This window comes from Canis lupus, chromosome 4 (assembly GCF_048164855.1).
Source record: "Canis lupus baileyi chromosome 4, mCanLup2.hap1, whole genome shotgun sequence".
Classification (NCBI taxonomy): Eukaryota; Metazoa; Chordata; class Mammalia; order Carnivora; family Canidae; genus Canis; species Canis lupus.
Window position 1 is genome coordinate 9,354,330 of NC_132841.1, and position 10,396 is coordinate 9,364,725.

The window sequence follows — 10,396 nt, forward strand, 5'->3', positions numbered from 1 at the left end:
TCAACTGCTGAGCCACCCAGGACTCCTGCAGGTGATTTTTTAAAAATATTTTTTATTCACTTATCTGAGATAGCAAGAGAGAGCATGAGCAGTGGGGTTGGGCAGGGAGAGGGGAAGCAAACCCCCCACTGTGTAGGGAGCCCGACACAGGACTCCATCCCAGGACCCAAGGACTATGACCTAAGCCAAAGGCAGACAGCTGATTGAACCACCCAGGCCCCCATCCCCTACCCCACAGGTGATTCTAATGCAGATCAAATTGTCATCTAATGTTCAAACTGGCCCATGAAGCAGGCAAGATGGGACAGACATGAGAAACGCAGACTCTCCTACCCCACCTGGACCTACTGACTCACACCCTATGTCTTCACAGGATAGTCCAGTGATTCTTTCACAGGAAGTTCAGAAGGCATTGCTTATATCAGCTCAGTGCCAACACTGTTGCTCTGGAAGGACTGTAGTGTCTCCTTGCCTCCCTGGGCCATGGCCAGGAGACCCAGTCCTCAGATGGGCACCGACAGCTCTGGGAGTGGAGCTTGCAGGGCTGGTTTAGGCTCAGGGGAGCTCCTTAGTTTAGAATGCGTGGCTCCCCTGGGTCCGCTGCCGCTGAGCTCTTCTGGAACCACAACCGTGGATTCATAGTGCCATTGAGTTGTGGGGCTCTTCTCATTATTGCAAGATAGGCTCTCAGAGCTAGAAGTGGAATGAATCAAGTCAAGAAGCAGCTGTGGGGAAGGCTGATAGGATCCTCACCCCGATGGAAAAGTGCCATATATACAGAACCACTGTCGTTTTTAGTATTTGAAATAATGTATAAATTGCCCCAAACTTTCTCTTACTCTAGACATAGTTTACTCTTGTAAATACAGCTTGGCAAGGAATATTAAAATTTCCCAAACCATAAAATGTTTCCACTGCCTTTACAAAGGACCTGCAAATGATGAGAGAATAAATTTACTGAATGTCCTTTATTGTTTCCTGGCATACATCATTACCCCTAAGATAGGAGTGGGACTGTTTTGCGACTCAGTGGCCAGCGGGGGGCCTGGTATGCTATAGGGCAGTCTGAAGTTTCCTGAAACCATGAGCTTCTGTGTAAGGCAATGAATAGGACAGTTAGAGAAATCACCTTTGGCTTGCTATGGCATCTGTGCAGTGAGCCCAGAGTTGTTGATACTTTAAGCCTTGCAATTCACAAATGATGCAGCTCCTCTCATGTCCCTAGTGGAATTCAGAGTCAATTAACCAACCTGACTCCTGGCCTCCATTTTTCTGTAAGTAGAGTGACACCATTCATTCAACTGACATTTATTCTGCACTGTTCTGGGTCACGTTGAGTCAGCACCAAGAACAAAGCTGCAGAGCCTGAAGAGCTTCTGGTTCTTCCACAAATAGCCTAATGTGTGACCTTAAGTGTTGTGATCAGGGAAGAGCAGGGGCCACTGAGGTCCAGAAGGAGATTTTTTTTTAAGATTTTATTTATTTATTCATGAGAGGCACACAGAGAGGCAGAGACAGAGGCAGGCTCCTCACAGGGAGCCCAATGTGGGACTTGATCCCACGACTCCAGGATCATCCCCTGAGCCAAATGCAGATGCTTAACCACTAAGCCTCCCAGGCGTCCCTTGAAGGAGATTCAAAAAACACTGGGGATGCCGGAAGAGGGGATATCTGATATCTGAGCGGGCTCTGAAGGGTGAATAATTTTTTTTAAATTAATTTATTTCAGAGAGAGAATTGAGCATGAGAGGGATGAGGGACAGAGGGGGAGAGAGAGAGAGAATCTCAAGCAGACTGCTGAGTGTGGAGCCCAACGTGGGGCTCGATTTCATGACCCTGAGATCATGACCTGAAGATGAATCCAGAGCCAACTTGTTAACTAACCGAGCCACCCAGGCTTCCCTGAAGGGTGAATAAGTTGTTCCAAAAGAAGAGTGAACAGGCAGATGGGATGGCATAAGGTCTCCAAAAACTTATGTAAAACAACGGGTGCTTTCATAAAACGTTTCCTTTTTTTTTTTTTTTAAAGATTTTATTCATCCATTCATTAGAGACACAGAGGCAGAGACACAGGCAGAGGGAGAAGCAGGGGATCCCTGGGTGGCTCAGCGGTTTGGCGCCTGCCTTCAGCCCAGGGCACAATCCTGGAGTCCCGGGATCGAGTCCCACGTTGGGCTCCCTGCATGGAGCCTGCTTCTCCTTCTGCCCGTGTCTCTCTCTCTCTCTCTCTCTCTCTCTCTCTCTCTCTCATGAATAAATAATAAATAAAATCTTAAAAAAAAAAAAAAAAAAACAGAGGGAGAAGCAGGCTCCGCGAAGGAGCCTGACAAGGGACTTGATCCCAGGTCCCCAGAATCACGCCCCAGCACCAAACCACTCAGCCACCCGGGCTGCCCTCATAAAACGTTTCCATCCTGTAATTAGGACACAGGTCAAGTGATCTGTTTATGTGTCAGCAGGTGCTGGGAAATCTGAGGAGATGATCTGCTGTGGCCCCTTGGCCTCACATCACAGTGTGTTATGATTCCATGATGGGTTGTACAGCATTTTCTGCAGGATCTTGCACAACGTTTACATGCCCAGGCCTTATTTCTTTCAGAGCCTGTGATTATGGACATGTGCCAGGCATATGGGAGACAGAAAGGCTCTCTAGCAACCAACATCAGGCAAGGTGGCAGCTCAAGTCCATCTTTATGTCTGGAGAAAACTTAGTGATTATAAAAGCTCAAATGTGTCTTGTCTGCTTGTCTTCATGAAAAGATGGTACTTTGAGTTCAGAGAGTTGGATCTTGAGCCCATTCTCCGGAGGTAGTAGAGCTTATGTTGCAAAGAAGGCACCCTGAGGTTCCACCCAAAGGACACCTGATGCTTGCTGGGTCATGGTTTTATGGTTGAAAACACTGCGAGCATGTGGGCCTCCAATCACCTAGTAAGGGTGGACTGGAAGCGTCAACAGCCTGCCCAACATCTTTGTGCTAGCCAAGTGTGATAAGAATGCATGACCTTTCCACTGCACTTCTCTGGCTACCAGTCCATCAAGGACAGGTCCCTAGGTACCCACTTTCCTGTCTGGTTCTCCTGACTCCCTGAAGAATGTACACAAACATTCTAGAGAATGTTGAGCAAAACCTTTATTGAATGTGCTGTGTGATATCAGCAAAACGAAAGCATGAAACAAGTCAGTAAGGAGGAGTTATGGCCCTAGAAAGCCGATGTCAGGGAGGAGAGGACAGAGGCAAGTGCCATCTGGGGAAATACGCATTGTCAACCTTGGGCAGAAGCTCAGAGACACCCCCCTCCCCCGGCCCCCGCCACTCCCTGCTTCCCATTATGTCTCCAAGATGGAGAATCTCTAATGAAAGTCCCACAGGAACACAGAAATTGTTTTTGGCAAGTTGGGAAGGCCAGTTTGGGTGGGAGGAGCACTTGTATTAGAAATTGGCGTGGTCAAAGCCACAGTCACCCCATGGCTGGTTGAGAGTGCATCCCAGTTCTCCTCAGAAGGTGTGGCCTAGGAGAAGGGAAGTGAGAACTTAGCCCAGCCTGTTCCAAGACTTAGGGAAGAGAGCACCATACCTTCCATCCCCTTTCTTTCTCCTGCCCTCAGGATGGTAATAAGATGTCAGAGTGGGGCTCTGGGAGAAAGAGTGAAAGGGGAAACCATTAAGATGGGCTCTAAAACATGGTGTGAGAAACAAGAAATTGCCTTTGAAATCCTAGGGATTTCACAGGAGTGGGAAGACAACGGGGAGTGGAGGTCGAAGGGCAAGCTGGTGAACCTGCCTATTTGGTGTGTCCCTCTGCAAAGAACCCCAGGAATCTAGATGGAGATGACTTTGGAGATTGAGGACAGTGCTCACTCACCAGACTCAACTAGCAGTGTGTTCCTGGCAGGCCGTGGCCAGCACCATGCCCCACTGGGCTCTGGTCCTCTCCATGGCTGATTCCTACTTGCCCTCCTGGCAGAAGCACCTGGGAAGATAGGTTCAGCTCATTCCCCCCATGGTCACAAGCCATGTGACTGACTCCTCTCAACAAGCTTCTATCAGACACACCCTAGATGACTATCTCATGGATGAATAAGCCATACAGGCTCAGCTACTCCTACCAAAACATTTCCATTGTGTTGGGACCTCAAGTTGGGAGGAGCCTGACAAAAGATGAGAAAGTTGGTTTTAGGGATCCCTGGGTGGCACAGCGGTTTGGCGCCTGCCTTTGGCCCAGGGCGCGATCCTGGAGACCCGGGATCGAATCCCACATTGGGCTCCCGGTGCATGGAGCCTGCTTTTCCCTCTGCCTATGTCTCTGCCTCTCTCTCTCTCTCTGTGTGACTATCATAAATTTAAAAAAAAAAAAAAAAAAGTTGGTTTTATACCCCCTGCTGCAGACGAAAGAATGGTATAACATCCCAGAGGGCAGGAGACATATTCTAGAACAGCCATGTACCTGGTCATATATTTACTTGTCTTAAAAGGATTGGTATGCTTCATATGCCACCTTTGTTCCAAAAACTACTTAAGGCTACTTTATAAAAATCCACACAACACAATAAAATGCAATTTTTTTAAAGTGGGTTTAGAAATCAGCACAAAGGGAAAACAAGGGAAGGACAGCCAAGAGGAAGCCAGGTATAAAGTCAGCCCAAGAAGCACCTGCTGTGAGAAATGCAAGTAGTCCGATTTGCTAGCAGAACACAAAGGAGGCAGGTTCTGACCTTGCATCCAACTTAAAGCCATGGGTAGATGGTGAATGCTCAGCTCTGAGCAGGTGTTTGACTCCATGTTTCCCTGCCAAGTGTGTCCAAGCAAGGTGACCTCTGGAAAACATGGGAATGAGTCAGAAGAGCATTCTTTAAAAGTTTGCAAGGGAATCTTGAGAGTTACATGGATCCACTCCCAGCCAAGGTAGGAGTCTCCTCCATCACATGCATCCAGTCATGGAGCTTCTGCTGTAGCAGCTCTGAAACCAGAAGATGTTGCAAGGTACCTTCCAGAGAGTTCCTTGTAAGGCCCTGATGTCTGCCTTCCCTTTGATGAAGTTGCAGATAAACGGTTCTGCTTCACAGGAGAGTCCTGTTCAAATTTGAGAGGGTGAGTGTATTTGTGTGTGTGTGTGTGTGTGTGTGTGTGTGTGTGTGTGTGTGTATGTTAGGTGGAGGGGGCTGCTCTTAGCCAGATGATTTTGTGGTAGGCTGAAAATTGGCCCCCTCAAAATATCTGGCCCAAAGATATCATCTCTGGAACTTATAGATGTTACTTAATTTTGAAAAGGCCTTTTATAAAAAATGTGATTAAGTTAAGGATCTTGAGATCACCAGATTATCCCTGATTATCCAAGTGGGTCCTAAGTGCTATCACAAATGGCCTTATAAGAGAAAGCAGGCTAATTGACACGCACAGAGGAGGAGGTGATGTGGATGGAGCTGGAAGAGATTGAGAGAGCTGGAGAGCTGTAGCTATAAGCCTTGGAATGGCAGCAGCCGCTGCCAAAAGCTGAAAGAGGCGAGGAATGCATGCCCCCCTAGAACGTCTGGAGGGAGCATGGCCCTGCCAACACCTTGGTTTTGACCCAGTGAAACTGATTCTGGACTTTGTGCCTCTAGATTTGTGAGAGAATGTGTTGTTTTAAGCCACCAAGCTTAATTTGTTACAGCAGCCACCGGAAACTACCACAAATTTCTGGGCACTGTTATGTTCTTCTCTGCCTTTTTTATTTATCTGTGTCGTGCCGGGACATCATCATTCAATGTGCTGGCTGAACACACTGTGCTAACCCTTCCAACATATTCAGATACATTTCCTGCTGGGCTCTTAGAAACAATTTAGTTGACAGGCATCTTCTATGGTTAATATGAGGATAAAATGACTTATTAATTATAAAGCCCTTAAAATAGTACCTGACTCAAAGTAAATATATATAAAAAAAATATATATATATACATACACACACACACACACACACACACACACATAAGAAGTCATATATATCATACATATATAGTGCCTGGCTCACAGTATGTATAAATATTTGTCAAATGGAATAAGTGAATAGGATAAATAAATAGAATCCTGTTTTGGGTCCTGGGGTTCTTGCTTTTGTACTGCTTTTCCGCTGTTGACTCTTCAGGAGCCAGAGACCATTTTAAATTTAGTCTGGTTAATAACATTTCCCTTGAGAATATGTTCCCAATTTTGTAATGAAAGGTTATGGGTAGATGTGTTAGATACCAGAAAGAGACAATCCAAGCTTTAGGGCTCACAGCTGTTCCACTGAGAAAAGTCTGCAGTGAAATGCTCATTTCTTTCTACAGCTTCTTCCCTTGGAAACAAAGGACTAATATTTAAATCTAGTCCTGTTCCTGTGAGTTCTGTATTTAAAAACAAACAAAACAAAACCCAACCTCTCTTCTATTTAAAGAACAGTAAATAACCCTTCTCTCAACAAGGACAGGTGGGTAGACCCAGGGCTGCACTGTTAGGTGGGGGTGGAGACCAGCACAGCCCCAGCACCCTTTCCTCCCCCTTCAGACTAGGAATAGAGGCCAGGGTTTTAATCCTGATTATGTCAGTGTCTACTTGTGTGACCTTGAGCAAATCCCTTTATCCATCTAAGCTTCATTTTTTACATAGAAGACTGTGATTTTTAAAAACATCTTTAACTTTTCTGATTGATGCCTTTTTGTCCTGTAAATATCTAAAAAAAAAAAAAAAAAAAAAAAAGAAAGAAAGAAAAAGAAACTTTGGGCTCTTTGTCCCAACTTGGTTCAAAGTGCTTCAAACACTCTGATGGTAATCTTTTGACAAAAGACCACTTACCTATTTTCTGCGTGCCTTATTAGTTTATGATGTGCTCTCGTACCCTGGGCACTTTTTCTTCTCTGTTTCTGGGTGGCGTTGAAAACTCCCCGGCAGCAGTGGACTCTGTCAGAATAGCCACTGTGTGATCATAATGGATCAGACCTTATGAGGCAGGTTGTCTGCAATCGCTTGAGTTGCATATGCTTTTCAATGAAAGTGGGGATATCTGAAAGTTATTTGTCTGAAAGATTTTATTTCAGAGATAGCAAGTTGGGGAGGGGCAGAGAGAGAATCTCAAGCAGACTCCCCGCTGAGCACGGTGCCAATGCATGGCTCCATCCCACTAATCATGAGATTATGACCTGAGGTGACCTGACACTCAACTGAGCCATGTAGGCGCCCCTGAAAGTGATTTAATTTTCATAGCTTCCAGAGGATTTTCATATAAATACCCTATGGTGTTAGAGCATATCTTGATTTCACAGGGGAGGAGAGATGGCTTGGAAATCATAGACATCTTTCTAAAACACCAAGCACCACCGATACCTTGTAACTTCCCAGTATAACTGACTAGTTCTGCTGTCTCAGAAACCATTATTTAAACAAACTTTTAAAAGAAGTCAGGGGAAAATCTAACAGCTGTAAAATGTAGGTGGTGGGTATATGGGTTTTCCCTGTAGAATCCTTGCAACTTTTTGTACCTTTGAAATTTTTTTTTAAAGATTTTATTTATTTATTCATGAGAGGCAGAGAGGGAGAGAGAGAGAGAGAGAGAGAGAGAGAGAGAGAGAGGCTGAGACACAGGCAGAGGGAGAAGCAGGCTCCATGCAGGGAGCCTGATGTGGGACTTGATCCTAGGTCTCCAGGATCATGCTCTGGGTGGAAGGCAGGTGCTAAACCGCTGAGCCACCCAGGAATCCCCCTTTGAAATTTTTCATAAAAAAATTTGAAAAATGCTCAGGGAAGGATGAACCCTGTAGGAGTGGAGTATAGGGCGGGGGAGAACTAATCACTCCTTCAAATGCACCTACTGTGCACCCATGTGCAGCCTCTCTGCTCTGTTCCTGGAGTCTTGGCTCAACTCAAGGAGGGATGTAATAAACTACACACTGAAGGGACACTTAAGAGCAGAGTTGGATCAGATAGGTCTCCTCTGTAGTCCTTTACCATACCTTGCCCAGCCCTTAGCTAACTCATGTTCACGGACACTAAGGAAAGGGGTTTCTGACACTTGTTTATTTATTTAAAGATTTTATTTATTTATTCATGAGAGACACAGAAAGAGAGGCAGAGGGAGAAGCAGGCTCCCTGTAGGGCACCTGATACAGGACCTAATCCCAGGATCCCTGGGATCATGACATCAGCCAAAGGGAGACACTCAACCATTGAGCCACCCAGGCCTCCCTCTGACACTGGTTTTATATATATATATATATAATTTTTTATTTATTTTTATTTTTAAAGATTTTATTTGTTCATGAAAGACAGAGAGAGAGAGAGGCAGAGGGAGAAGCAGAGGGAGAAGGCAGAGGGAGAAGCAGGCTCCACACAGGGAGCCTGATGTGGGACTCGATCCCAGGACACCATGATTACACCGCGGGCTGAAGGCAGGCGCTAAACCACTGAGCCACCCAAGGATCCCCATTGACACTGGTTTTAAAAAAAGTTAGCAGATACTTTTTCAGGTGCTCAAGAAAAGAATGGGATGTATTGTATATGGGTTAAATTAGTATGGGGCACCTAGGTGGCTCGGTTGAGCATTTGACTCTTGATGTCAGCTCAGGTCATGAACTCAGGGTTGTGAATTCAAGCCCTGCACTGGGCTCCACGCTGAATGTGGAGACTACTTAAGAAATAAACAAATAAAAATAAATTACAAAACCGGTGCTATTTATCTTCACTTATCTGAGTTGCTGGTCAAAGATTAGAGAAGCTGTGATCATATGGTCATTTTTTCTAACACTTATTTTTTAACTCATTCTTTTTGGTTGTATGCCTTTAAACCATGTTTTGCTCCCTCTTTCCATTTACTGGCTCCATCCTGTGGGTATTCTGCTATGTCATTCCAATTGGTTTTGTTTTTTATTTTGGATCCTGACATTGTGTTGGCTTCACGATCCTTGAGATGTTAACAATTCCTGAGACCCTTCCTTATCCGACCTTACATGGCTTCCTGATTATCATTTTTAAAACTCCCAGTACCCAAACTCCATCCAGGTATACAGGATACTCAGTTCCCTGCACACGTGTTACACCCTCTGCCCTCTAGGACTTGGCATGGGTGTGTGGTTTTCTCCCTCCAGGGACACTGGAAAGATCCTTTCCTTTCCTCTTCCTTTCTGAGGACCTTCTGGACTTCTAAGACTGGAACAAGTGTTCCTACTCTGCATCTCCCTTGATTCCAATGTTACTCCTTAACAGCACTTATCACCCTACACTGCCATTACCCTCTCATGTTTGCAAATCTATTGTTGCTCTGTAAACTTTTTTTTAAAGATTTATTTATTTATTTATTTTAGGTGGGGGAGAAGGAGACAGAGGAGAGAGGGAAAGAGAGGAGAGAGCAAGCAAGTGTGGGAAAGAGGGGCAAAGGGAGAGAGAGAATCTCAAGTGGGCTCCACACCCAGCATGGATGGAGTCCAAAGTGGGGCTGGATCTCCTGAGATCATGACCTGAGTTGAAATCAAGAGTTGGACACCCCACCAACTGAGCCACCCAAGTGCTCCACTGCTCCATAAACTTTAAGAAGGCCATTCACCACTGCGTCCATGCTGACACACATACTACGGGCTCAGTAATTTCTGCTGCATGAATAAGTGAATGAAATGGGGAGAGAGAAAAGGGAAGGTGCTACGTATCAATTTATCCAGTATTGGCTTTATCGAGATGGAGTTTACCCTTATAAAGTAGACAATTCACTGGTTTTAGTTATTTATTTTTGGATCAGCCATTTCTAAAGAGTAACTCAGTCACAGGGGAAAATATTGAAATTTATAAAAAATTTACAAAAGCTTAGTTTATTCTGACTTTATTAAGAGAAAAATGTTTCTGTTGTAAGAACATAAAATACTGTTTTAAATATATTAAGAGCCAATAACTTAACATTTAAATTAAAAAGATATAAGCAGCTGAGTGAAGTAAGTCAGTCGGAGAAGGACAAACATATGTTCTCATTCATTTGGGGAATATAAATAATAGTGAAAGGGAATATAAGGGAAGGAAGAAGAAATGTGTAGGAAATATCAGAAAGGGAGACAGAACGTAAAGACTGCTAACTCTGGGAAACGAACTAGGGGTGGTAGAAGGGGAGGAGGGCGGGGGGTGGGAGTGAATGGGTGACGGGCACTGGGTGTTATTCTGTATGTTAGTAAATTGAACACCAATAAAAAATAAATTAAAAAAAAAAAAGATATAAGCATGTCAAAATAATGAAACAAAGGTCTTATTATGTGCGAGTCTTGCATTCATGCTCTTCCCTCAGTTCAAATGCTTACCTGAAGGGGTCTACTTGCTGGAGTCTACACTTGCGGGCGGGGGGGGGGGGGGCGCACCTCACTCCCTAAGGCAGTGTCCCTGTGTCTGTGTGCATATATATGTGG

General features: G+C 44.8%; 1 long non-coding RNA gene across 6 annotated transcripts in view; it reads right to left on the minus strand.

Moving 5' to 3' along the window:
* Positions 1 to 10,363, minus strand: part of LOC140631822 (uncharacterized) — a 17,497-nt gene extending 7,134 nt beyond the window's left edge. Inside the window, exons 1-4 of one of the 6 annotated variants that reach the window (XR_012029327.1) lie at positions 6,816 to 10,363; positions 4,653 to 4,816; positions 3,865 to 3,972; positions 3,577 to 3,635 (exon numbers count right to left, since the gene is read on the minus strand). This is a non-coding gene — a long non-coding RNA (uncharacterized lncRNA). Of the gene's footprint in view, positions 1 to 3,576; positions 3,636 to 3,864; positions 3,973 to 4,549; positions 4,817 to 4,986; positions 5,073 to 6,815 lie in introns of those variants that run through there. The other 5 variants (XR_012029328.1, XR_012029329.1, XR_012029330.1 and 2 more) reach the window with 5 other exon arrangements.
* Between the last annotated feature and the right edge of the window lie 33 nt (positions 10,364 to 10,396).